We start from the raw sequence: 11616 nt of genomic DNA, 5'->3' as shown, positions 1-11616 counted from the left end.
AGAAAAAACACAAATAGAATAATGTAAAATCTTATCAAAATAAATACACAGAATATTAATCAAATAATGTAAATTTGTATGAAAATTAAGATGCAAAATACCCATAAAATAACGCATTTTTTATAAAAATATTTATATCAAGACACACATAAGATATTTGAATTTGTATTAAAATAAATATACAAAATGCACATCCAATAAGGTAAATTTGTATTGAAATAGATATGCAAAATACATATAAAACCATGTAAATTTTTAAAAAAATATATATACGAATACACATAAAATAACGTAGATTTCTATGAAAATAAATATACAAAATACACATAAAATGAAGTAAATACGTATAAAAAAAGGTATACAAAATACACATAAAATAATGTAAACTTGTATCAAAATAAATAAACAAAATACTAATAAAAGAATGTGTATTGTATATATATAAATTTACAAAATACAAATAAAATAACGTAAATTTATATAAAAGTATATGCAAAAATACACAAAAGTAATTAAATTTGTGTGAAAATAGATATACAAAATACATGTGTATTTTGTATATTTATTTCCATAAAAATTGAAATTATTTTTGCTTATTTTTTTATACAAATTTTCGTTATTTAATGTATTTTGTATATTTATTTTTTCTACAAATATACGTTCTTTTATCTGAATTTTGTTTATTGAATTTGTAACGAATTTACCTTATTTTGTATATCTATTTTCATACAAATTAAAATACTTCTGTGTATTTTTGTATATAGTTTTATACAAATTTACGTTATTTTATGTGTATTTTGTATATTTATATTTATACAAATACACATTCTTTTATTGGTATTTTGTTTATTTATTTTGATATGAATTTACATTATTTTATGTGTATTTTGTATACATTTTCTTATACGTATTTACTTCATTTTATGTGTATTTTGTATATATATTTTTATACAAATCTACGTTATTTTATGTGTATTCGTATATATATTTTGAAACAAATTTACATTGTTTTATATGTATTTTGCATATCTATTTCAATACAGATTTACCTTATTGTATGTGTATTTTGTATATTTATTTTAATACAAATTAATTTTTTCATGTGTATTTTGGTATCTCTATTTTTATAAAAAAATGCGTTATTTAATGGGTATTTTGCATCTTTATTTTCATACAAATTTAGTTGTTTTATTAATATTCTGTGTATTTATTTTGATTCGATTTTACATTATTCTATTTGTGTTTTGTATATATTTTTTTATACATATTTACATTATTTAATGTGTATTTTGTATATTTTAAAACAAATTTACGTTATTTTATGCGCATCTGTTAAAATATTTTGATACAAATTTACATTATTTTATGTATTTTGTATATATATTTCAATACAAATTTAGTTTATTTTATGTATATTTTGTATATCTATTTTCATTTGTATCAAAATAAATAAAGAAAATAGCAATAAAATAATGTAAATTTGTATGAGAAAACATATACAAATGCATATAAAATAAAGTAAATTTGAAAATTTGTATTGAAATAGATATGCAAAATACATATAAAACAATGTAAATTTGTTTCAAAATATATATACGAATACACATAAAATAACGTAGATTTCTATAAAAAATATGTACAAAATACACATAAAATGAAGTAAATACGTATAAAAAAATGAATACAAAAAATACATAAAAATCGTATCAAAATAAATAAACAAAATACCAGTAAAAGAATGTGTATTTGTAAAAATATAAATATACAAAATACACATAAAATATCGTAAATTTGTATAAAACTATATACAAAAATACACAGAAGTAATTAAATTTGTATGAAAATATATATACAAAATACAGCTAAATTAAGCTAAATTTGAATTGAAATGTACATACAAAATACATAAAATAATGTAAATCTGTATCAAAATATTTATACAAATACATATAATAACGTAGATTTGTTTAAAAATATATAAACAAAATACACATTAAGCTATGTAAATACGTATAAAAAATATGTACAAAATACACATATAATCATGTAATTCGTATCAAAATAAATAAACAAAATAGCAATAAAATAATGTAAATTTGTATGAGAAAACATATACAAATAACGCAAATTTCTATAAAAATATATGTACAAAATGCACATAAAATAAAGTAAATTTGCAAAAAAATATATATACAAAACACACACTAAATAATGTAAATGCGTACATAAAATAACCTAAATTTGTATAAAACAATATACAAAATACACAAAATAAATTAAATTTGTTTGAAAAATATACAAAATACACTAAATTACGTAAATTTGTATTGAAATACATATACAAAATACACATCAAATAATGTAAATTTGAATGAAAATATATAAACAAATACACTTAAAATAACGTAAATTTGTATAAAATATATATGCAAGATACACATTAAATAATGTAAATGTGCATAAAAAATATATATACAAAAAACAAATAGAATAATGTAAAATCGTATCAAAATAAATACACAGAATATCAATAAAATAATGTAAATTTGTATGAAAATAAAGATACAAAATTCCCAAAAATTATCGCATTTTTTATAAGAATATATTTACCAAAATACACATAAAATATTTAAATTTGTATTGAAATAAATATACAAAATGCATATACAGTAAGGTAAATTTGTATTGAAAGAGATATTCAAAAATACATATAAAACAATGTAAATTTGTTTCAAAATATATATAAGAATACACATAAAATAAAGTAGATTTCTATAGAAATATATTTACAAAATACATATGAAATTATGTAAATACGTATAAAAATATATATACAAAATACATATCAAATAATGTAAATTCGTGTCAAAATAAATAAACAAAATATCATGAAAAGAATGTGTATTTGTATGAAAATAGATAATAGATAATAAATTTGTATAAAATATATATGCAAGATACACATTAAATAATGTAAATATGTATAAAAAAGTATATACAAAAAACAAATAGAATAATGTAACATCGTATCAAAATAAATACACCGAATATTAATAAAATAAAGTAAATTTGTATGAAAATAAAGATGCAAAACTCCCATAAAATAGAGCATTTCTTATGAAAATATATATACCAAAATACACATAAAATATTTAAATTTGCATTGAAATAAATATACAAAATGCACATACAATAAGGTAAATTTGTATTGAAAGAGATATGCAAAAATACATATAAAACAATGTAAATTTGTTTCAAAATATATATACGAATACAAATAAAAAAACGTAGATTTTTATAAAAATATACATACCAAATACACATAAAATTATGTAAATACGTATAAAAAAATGTATACAAAATACACATAAAATAATGTATTTTCGAATGAAAATAAATGTAAATTTGAATGAAAATATAAAAACAAATACACTTAAAATAACGTAAATTTGTATAAAATATATATGCAAGATACACATTAAATAATGTAAATGAGTATAAAAAAATATATACAAAACACAAATAGAATAATGTAAATTCGTATCAAAATAAATACACCGAATATTAATAAAATAATGTATATTTGTATGAAAATAAAGATGCAAAATTCCCATAAAATAGCGCATTTCTTATAAAAATATATATACCAAAATACACATAAAATATTTAAATTTGTATTGAAATAAATATACAAAATGCACATACAATAAGGTAAATTTGTATTGAAAGAGATATGCAAAAATACATATAAAACGATATAAATTTGTTTGAAAATATATATACGAATACAAATAAAAAAACGTAGATTTCTATAAAAATATATATACAAAATACACATAAAATTAAAAAATACGTATAAAAAATGTATACAAAATACACATAAAATAATGTAAATTCGATTTAAAATAAATAAACAAAATACCAATAAAAGAATGTGTATTTGGATAAATATAAATATACAAAATACATATACAAAATAAACATAAAATAAGGTAGATTTGTAATAAAATATATGTACAAAATACACATAAAATAATGTAAATTTATATGAAAATATATATACAAATACACATAAAATACCATGAATTTGTATAAAAATATATATTCAAAATAAATATTAAATAATGTAAAAGCGTATAAAAATATATATACAAAGTACATATAAATTAATGTAAACTCGTATCAATATAAATCAACAAAACACCAATAAAATAATATATATATATATATATATATATATATATATATATATATATATATATATATATATATATATATATATATATATATATATATATATATATATATATATATATATATATATATATATATATATATATATATGTGAATGAAAATAAATTTACAAAATACACATAACATAACTAAAATTTGTATTAAAATATATCCAAAAATACATAGAAATAATTTGAGTTTGTATGAAAATAGATATTCAAAATACACATAAAACTAGGTAAATTTCTTTTGAAATGTATATACAAAATAGCCATAAAATATTGTAAATTTGTGTCAAAATATATAAACAAATACACATAAAATAACGTAAATTTGTATGAAAAATATATACAAAATACACATAGAATAATGTCAATTCGTATCAAAATGAATGAGCAGAATATCAATAAAATAATGTATATTTGTATGAAAATAAAGATGCAAAATACCCAAAAAATAAAGCATATGTTTATAAAAATACAGATACAAAAATACACATCGAATAATTAAATTTGTATTAAAATTAATATACAAAATGCGTATATAATAAGGTAAATTTGTATTGAAAAAATATGCAACATACACGTTTACTCATACAAATTTATATTATTTTATTGGTATTTTGTTCATTTATTTTGATACGAATTACATGATTATATGTGTATTTTGTACACATTTTTTTATACGTATTTACATTATTTAATGTGTATTTTGTTTACATATTTTCATACAAATTTACGTTATTATATGTGTATTTGTATAAATATTTTGATACAAATTTACTTTATTTCATGTATTTTGTATATATATTTCAATTCAAATTTAGCTTATTTTGTGTGTATTTTGTATATTTTCATACAAATTTAATTACTTCTGTGTATTTATGTATATAGTTTTATATAAATTTACGTTATTTTATGTGTATTTTGAATATTTATATTTATACAAATACACATTCTTTTATTGGTATTTTCTTTATTTATTTTGATACGAATTTACATTATTTTATGTGTATTTTGTATACATTTTTTTTATACGTTTTTACTTCATTTTATGTGTATTTTGTATATATATATATTTATAGAAATCTACGTTATTTTATGTATTCATATATATTTTGAAACAAATTTACATTGCTTTATATGTATTTTGCGTATCTATTTCAATACAAATTTACCTTATTGTATGTGTTTTTTATATATTTATTTTAATACAAATCTAATTTTTTTATGTGTATTTTGGTATATATATTTTTATAAATAAAAAAAAATGCGTTATTTTATGGGTATTTTGCCTCTTTATTTTCATACAAATTTACATTATTTTATTAATATTCTGTGTATTTATTTTGATACGATTTTACATTATTCTATTTGTGTTTTGGACATATTTTTTTATACAAATTTACGTTATTTTAAGTGTATTTGTTTATGTATTTTCATTCAAATTTACATTATTTATGTGTATTTCCATACAAATTTACCTAATTTTATGTGTATTTTGTATATTTATTTTCATACAAATTTAAAATACTTTTGTGTATTTTTGTATATAGTTTGATACAAATTTAGGTTATTTTATGTGTATTTTGAATATCTATTAAGTATATATACAAAATACATATGAAATTATGTAAATACGTATAAAAATATATATACAAAATACATATCAAATAATGTAAATTCGTGTCAAAATAAATAAACAAAATATCATGAGAAGAATGTGTATTTGTATGAAAATAGATAATAGATAATAAATTTGTATAAAATATATATGCAAGATACACATTAAATAATGTAAATATGTTTAAAAAAGTATATACAAAAAACAAATAGAATAATGTAAAATCGTATCAAAATAAATACACCGAATATTAATAAAATAATGTAAATTTGTATGAAAATAAAGATGCAAAATTCCCATAAAATAGCGCATTTCTTATAAAAATATATATACCAAAATACACATAAAATTTTTAAATTTGTATTGAAATAAATATACAAAATGCATATACAATAAGGTAAATTTGTATTGAAAGAGATATGCAAAAATACATATAAAACAATGTAAATTTGTTTCAAAATATATGTACGAATACAAATAAAAAAACGTAGATTTCTACAAAAATATATATACAAAATACACATAAAATTAAGTAAATACGTATAAAAAAATGTATTCAAAATACACATAAAATAATGTAAATTCGAATTAAAATAAATAAACAAAATACCAATAAAAGAATGTGTATTTGGATAAATATAAATATACAAAATACACATACAAAATAAACATAAAATAAGGTAGATTTGTATTAAAATATATGTACAAAATACACATACAATAATGTAAATTTATATGAAAATATATATACAAATACACATAAAATACCATGAATTTGTATAAAAAATTATATTCAAAATAAATATTAAATAATGTAAGAGCGTATAAAAACATATATACAAAGTACATATAAAATGAAAATTAAGATGCAAAATACCTATAAAATAACGCATTTTTTTTATAAAATTATTGATACCAAAATACACATAAAATATTTGAACTTGTATTAAAATAAATATACAAAATGCACATACAATAAGGTAAATTTGTATTGAAATAGATATGGAAAATACATATAAAATAATGTAAATTTGTTTCAAAATATATATACGAATACACATAAAATAACGTAGATTTCTATAAAAATACATATACAAAATACACATAAAATTAAGTAAATACGTATAAAAAAATGTATACAAAATACATATAAATAATGTAAATTCGTATAAATGTAAATAAACAATATACCAATAAAAGAATGTGTATTTGTATAAATATAAATATACAAAATGCACATCAAATAACGTCAATTTATACAAAACTATAGACATAAAATAACGCAAATTTCTATAAAAATATATGTACAAAAATGAACATTAAATAAATTTGCATAAAAATATATATACAAAACACACATTAGATAATGTAAATGAGTATAAAAATATGTATACAAAATACCTATGAAATAATCTAAATACGTATCGAATTAAATTAAGAAATACCAATAAAATTATGTAATTTTGGATGAAAATATATATACAAAATACACATAAAATAACCTAAATACAAATACAAATATACACATAAAATAATTTAAAATTGAATGAAATAAATATACAAAATAAACATAAAATAAGGTAAATTTGTAATGAAATATATGAAAAAATACACATAAAATAATATAAATTTGTATGAAAATATATATACAAATACACATTAAATAACAATAATTTGTATAAAATTTGTATCAAAATATATACTTATACACACAATAAAATAACGTAATTTTTTTTATGAAAATGTATATACAAAATACACATAAAATAATTTAAATACGTAGAAAAATATATATACAAAAAACACATAAAATAATGTAAATATGTATGAAAATATATAAACAAATACACATAAAATAATGTAAATTTGGATAAAATATATATCATAAAATAATATAAATTCGTATCAAAATAAATAAACAAAATACCAATAAAAGAATGTGAATTTGTATGAATATAAATATACAAAATACACATAAAATAACGTAATTTTATATAAAACTATATACAAAAATACACAGAAGTAATTAAATTTGTATGAAAATATATACAAAATACACACGAAATAAGCTAAATTTGAATTGAAATATATATACAAAATACATGAAATAAAGTAAATTTGTATCAAAATATTTATACAAATACACATATAATAACGTAAATTTGTATTAAAATATATAAACAAAATACACATTAAATAATGTAAATACGTATAAAAAAATATGTACAAAATACACATATAATCATGTAATTCGTATCAAAATAAATAAACAAAATACCAATAAAATAAGATAATTTGTATGAGTAAACGTGTATGTTGCATATTTTTTCAATACAAATTTACCTTATTATATACGCATTTTGTATATTAATTTTAATACAAATTTAATTATTCGATGTGTTTTTTTGTATCTGTATTTTTATAAACATATTCTTTATTTTTTGGGTATTTTGTCTCTTTATTTTCATACAAATTTACATTATTTTATTGATATTCTGCTCATTCATTTTGATAGGAATTGACATTATTCTATGTGTATTTTGTATATATTTTTCATACAAATTTACGTTATTTTATGTGTATTTGTTTATATATTTTGACACAAATTGACAATATTTTATGGGTATTTTGTATATACATTTCAAAAGAAATTTACCTAGTTTTATGTGTATTTTGTATATCTATTTTCATACAAACTCAAATTATTTCTATGTATTTTTGTATATATTTTAATACAAATTTTAGTTATGTTATGTGTATTTTGTAAATTTATTTTCATTCAAATATATATTATTTTATTGGTGTTTTGTTGATTTACATTGATACGAATTTACATTATTTTATATGTACTTTGTATATATATTTTTATACGCTTTTCCATTATTTAATATTTATTTTGAATATATATTTTTATACAAATTCATGGTATTTTATGTGTATTTGTATATATATTTTCATATAAATTTACATTATTTTATGTGTATTTTGTACATATATTTTATTACAAATCTACCTTATTTTATGTTTATTTTGTATGTGTATTTTGTATATTTATATTTATCCAAATACACATTCTTTTATTGGTATTTTGTTTATTTATTTTAATTCGAATTTACGTTCTTTTATCGGAATTTTGTTTATTTATTTTGATACGAATTTTCATTTTTTTAGGTGTATTTGATATATATATTTTTATACTTATTTACATAATTTTATATGTATTTTGAATATATATTTTCATAGAAATTTACTCTATATGTATATGTATAGAAAATACACATGAAATAATCTAAATTCGTATCGAAAAAAATGAACAAAATACCGATAAAATAATGTAATTTTGAATGAAAATATATATAGAAAATACACATAAAATAACGTAAATACAAATAAATATATACACATAAAATGATTTGAATTTGAATGAAAATAGATATAAAAATAAACTTAAAATAAGGCAAATTTATAATGAAATATATATACAAAATACACATAAAATAATGTAGATTTGTTTCAAAATATATATACGAATACACATAAAATAACGTAGATTTCTATAGAAATATAAATACAAAATACACATGAAATGTTGTAAATACGTATAAAAATATATATACAAAATACATATTAAATAATGTAAATTCGTGTCAAAATAAATAATTAAAATATCAATAAAAGAATGAGTATTTGTATGAAAATACATATACAAAATACACATAAAATAACGTAAATTTGTATAAAAATATATATAAAAATACACAAAAATAAGTTAAATTTGTATGAAAATAAATATACAAAATACACATAAAATTAGGTAAATTTGTAAAGAAATACATATACAAAATACACATAAAATAATGTAAATTTGAATGAAAATATATAAACAAATACACTTAAATTAACATAAATTTGTATAAAATATATATAAAAAATACTCATTAAATAATGTAAATATGTATAAAAAATATATATACAAAACACAAATAGAATAATGTAAAATCGTATTAAAATAAATACACAGAATGTAAATAAAATAATGTAAATTTGTATGAAAATAAAGATGCAAAATACCCATAAAATAACGCATTTTTTATAAATATACAAAATACACATGAAAGGATGTAAATACGTATAAAAATATATATACAAAATACACATTAAATAATGTAAATTCGCGTCGAAATAAATAAACAAAATGTCAATAAAAGAATGTGTATTTGTATGAAAATAAATATACAAAACACACATAAGATAACATAAATTTGTATAAACCATATACAAAAATACACAAAAATAATTTAAATTTGTATGAAAATAAATATACAAAATACACATAAAATTAGGTAAATTTGTATTGAAATACATATACAAAATACACATAAAATACTGTAAATTTGAATGAAAATACATAAACAAATACACTTAAAATAACGTAAATTTGTATAAAAAAATATATACAAAACACAAATAGAATAATGTAAAATCGTATCAAAATAAATACACAGAATATTAATAAAATAATGTAAATTTGTATGAAAATAAAGAAGCAAAATACCCATAAAATAACACTTTTTTTTAAATATATATACAAAAATACAAATAAAAAAATTTATTTGTATTAAAATAAATATACAAAATACACATACAATAAGGTAAATCTGTATTGAAATAGATATGCAAAATACATATAAAACAATGTAAATTTGTTTCAAAATATATATACGAATACACATTAAATAACGTAGATTTGTATAAAAATATATATACAAAATACACGTAAAATGAAGTAAATACGTATAAAAAAATGTATACAAAATACACATAAAATAATGTAAATTCGTATCAAAATAAATAAACAAAATACCAATAAAAGAATGTGTATTTGTATAAATATAAATATGCTAAATACACATAAAATAAAATAAAATATAGATATACAAAATACAGATAAAATAAGCTAAATTTGAATTGAAATGTATATACAAAATACATAAAATAATGTAAATTTGTATCAAAATATTTATAAAAATACATATAATAACGTAAATTTGTTTAAAAATATATAAACAAAATACACATTAAGTAATGTAAATACGTATAAAAAATATGTACAAAATACACATATAATCATGTAATTCGTATCAAACTAAATAAACAAAATAGCAATAAAATAATGTAAATTTGTATGAGAAAACATATACAAATACATATAAAATAACGCTAATTTCTATAAAAATATATGTCCAAAAATGAACGTAAAATAAATTAACTTAGGATAAAAATATATATACAAAACACACATTAAATAATGTAAATGCGTACATAAAATAACCTAAATTTGTATAAAACTATATACAAAAATACACAAAAATAATTTAAATTTGTATGAAAAGAAATATACAAAATACCCATAAAATTAGGTTAATTTCTATTGAAATACATATACAAAATACACATAAAATAATGTAAATTTGAAAGAAAATATATAAACAAATACACATATAATAACGTAGATTTGTATGAAATATATATACAAAATACACATTAAATAATGTAAATATGTATGAAAAAATATATACAAAACACAAATAGAATAATGTAAAATCGTATCAAAATATATACACGGAATATTAATAAAATAATGTGAATTTGTATGAAAATTAAGATGCAAAATATCTATAAAATAATGCATTTTTTATAAAATTATTGATACCAAAATACACATAAAATATTTGAATTTGTATCAAAATAAATATACAA

Source organism: Eriocheir sinensis, unplaced genomic scaffold (assembly GCF_024679095.1).
Source record: "Eriocheir sinensis breed Jianghai 21 unplaced genomic scaffold, ASM2467909v1 Scaffold165, whole genome shotgun sequence".
In the NCBI taxonomy this organism is placed as follows: domain Eukaryota; kingdom Metazoa; phylum Arthropoda; class Malacostraca; order Decapoda; family Varunidae; genus Eriocheir; species Eriocheir sinensis.
Note: the sequence above shows the minus strand (reverse complement) of the source record.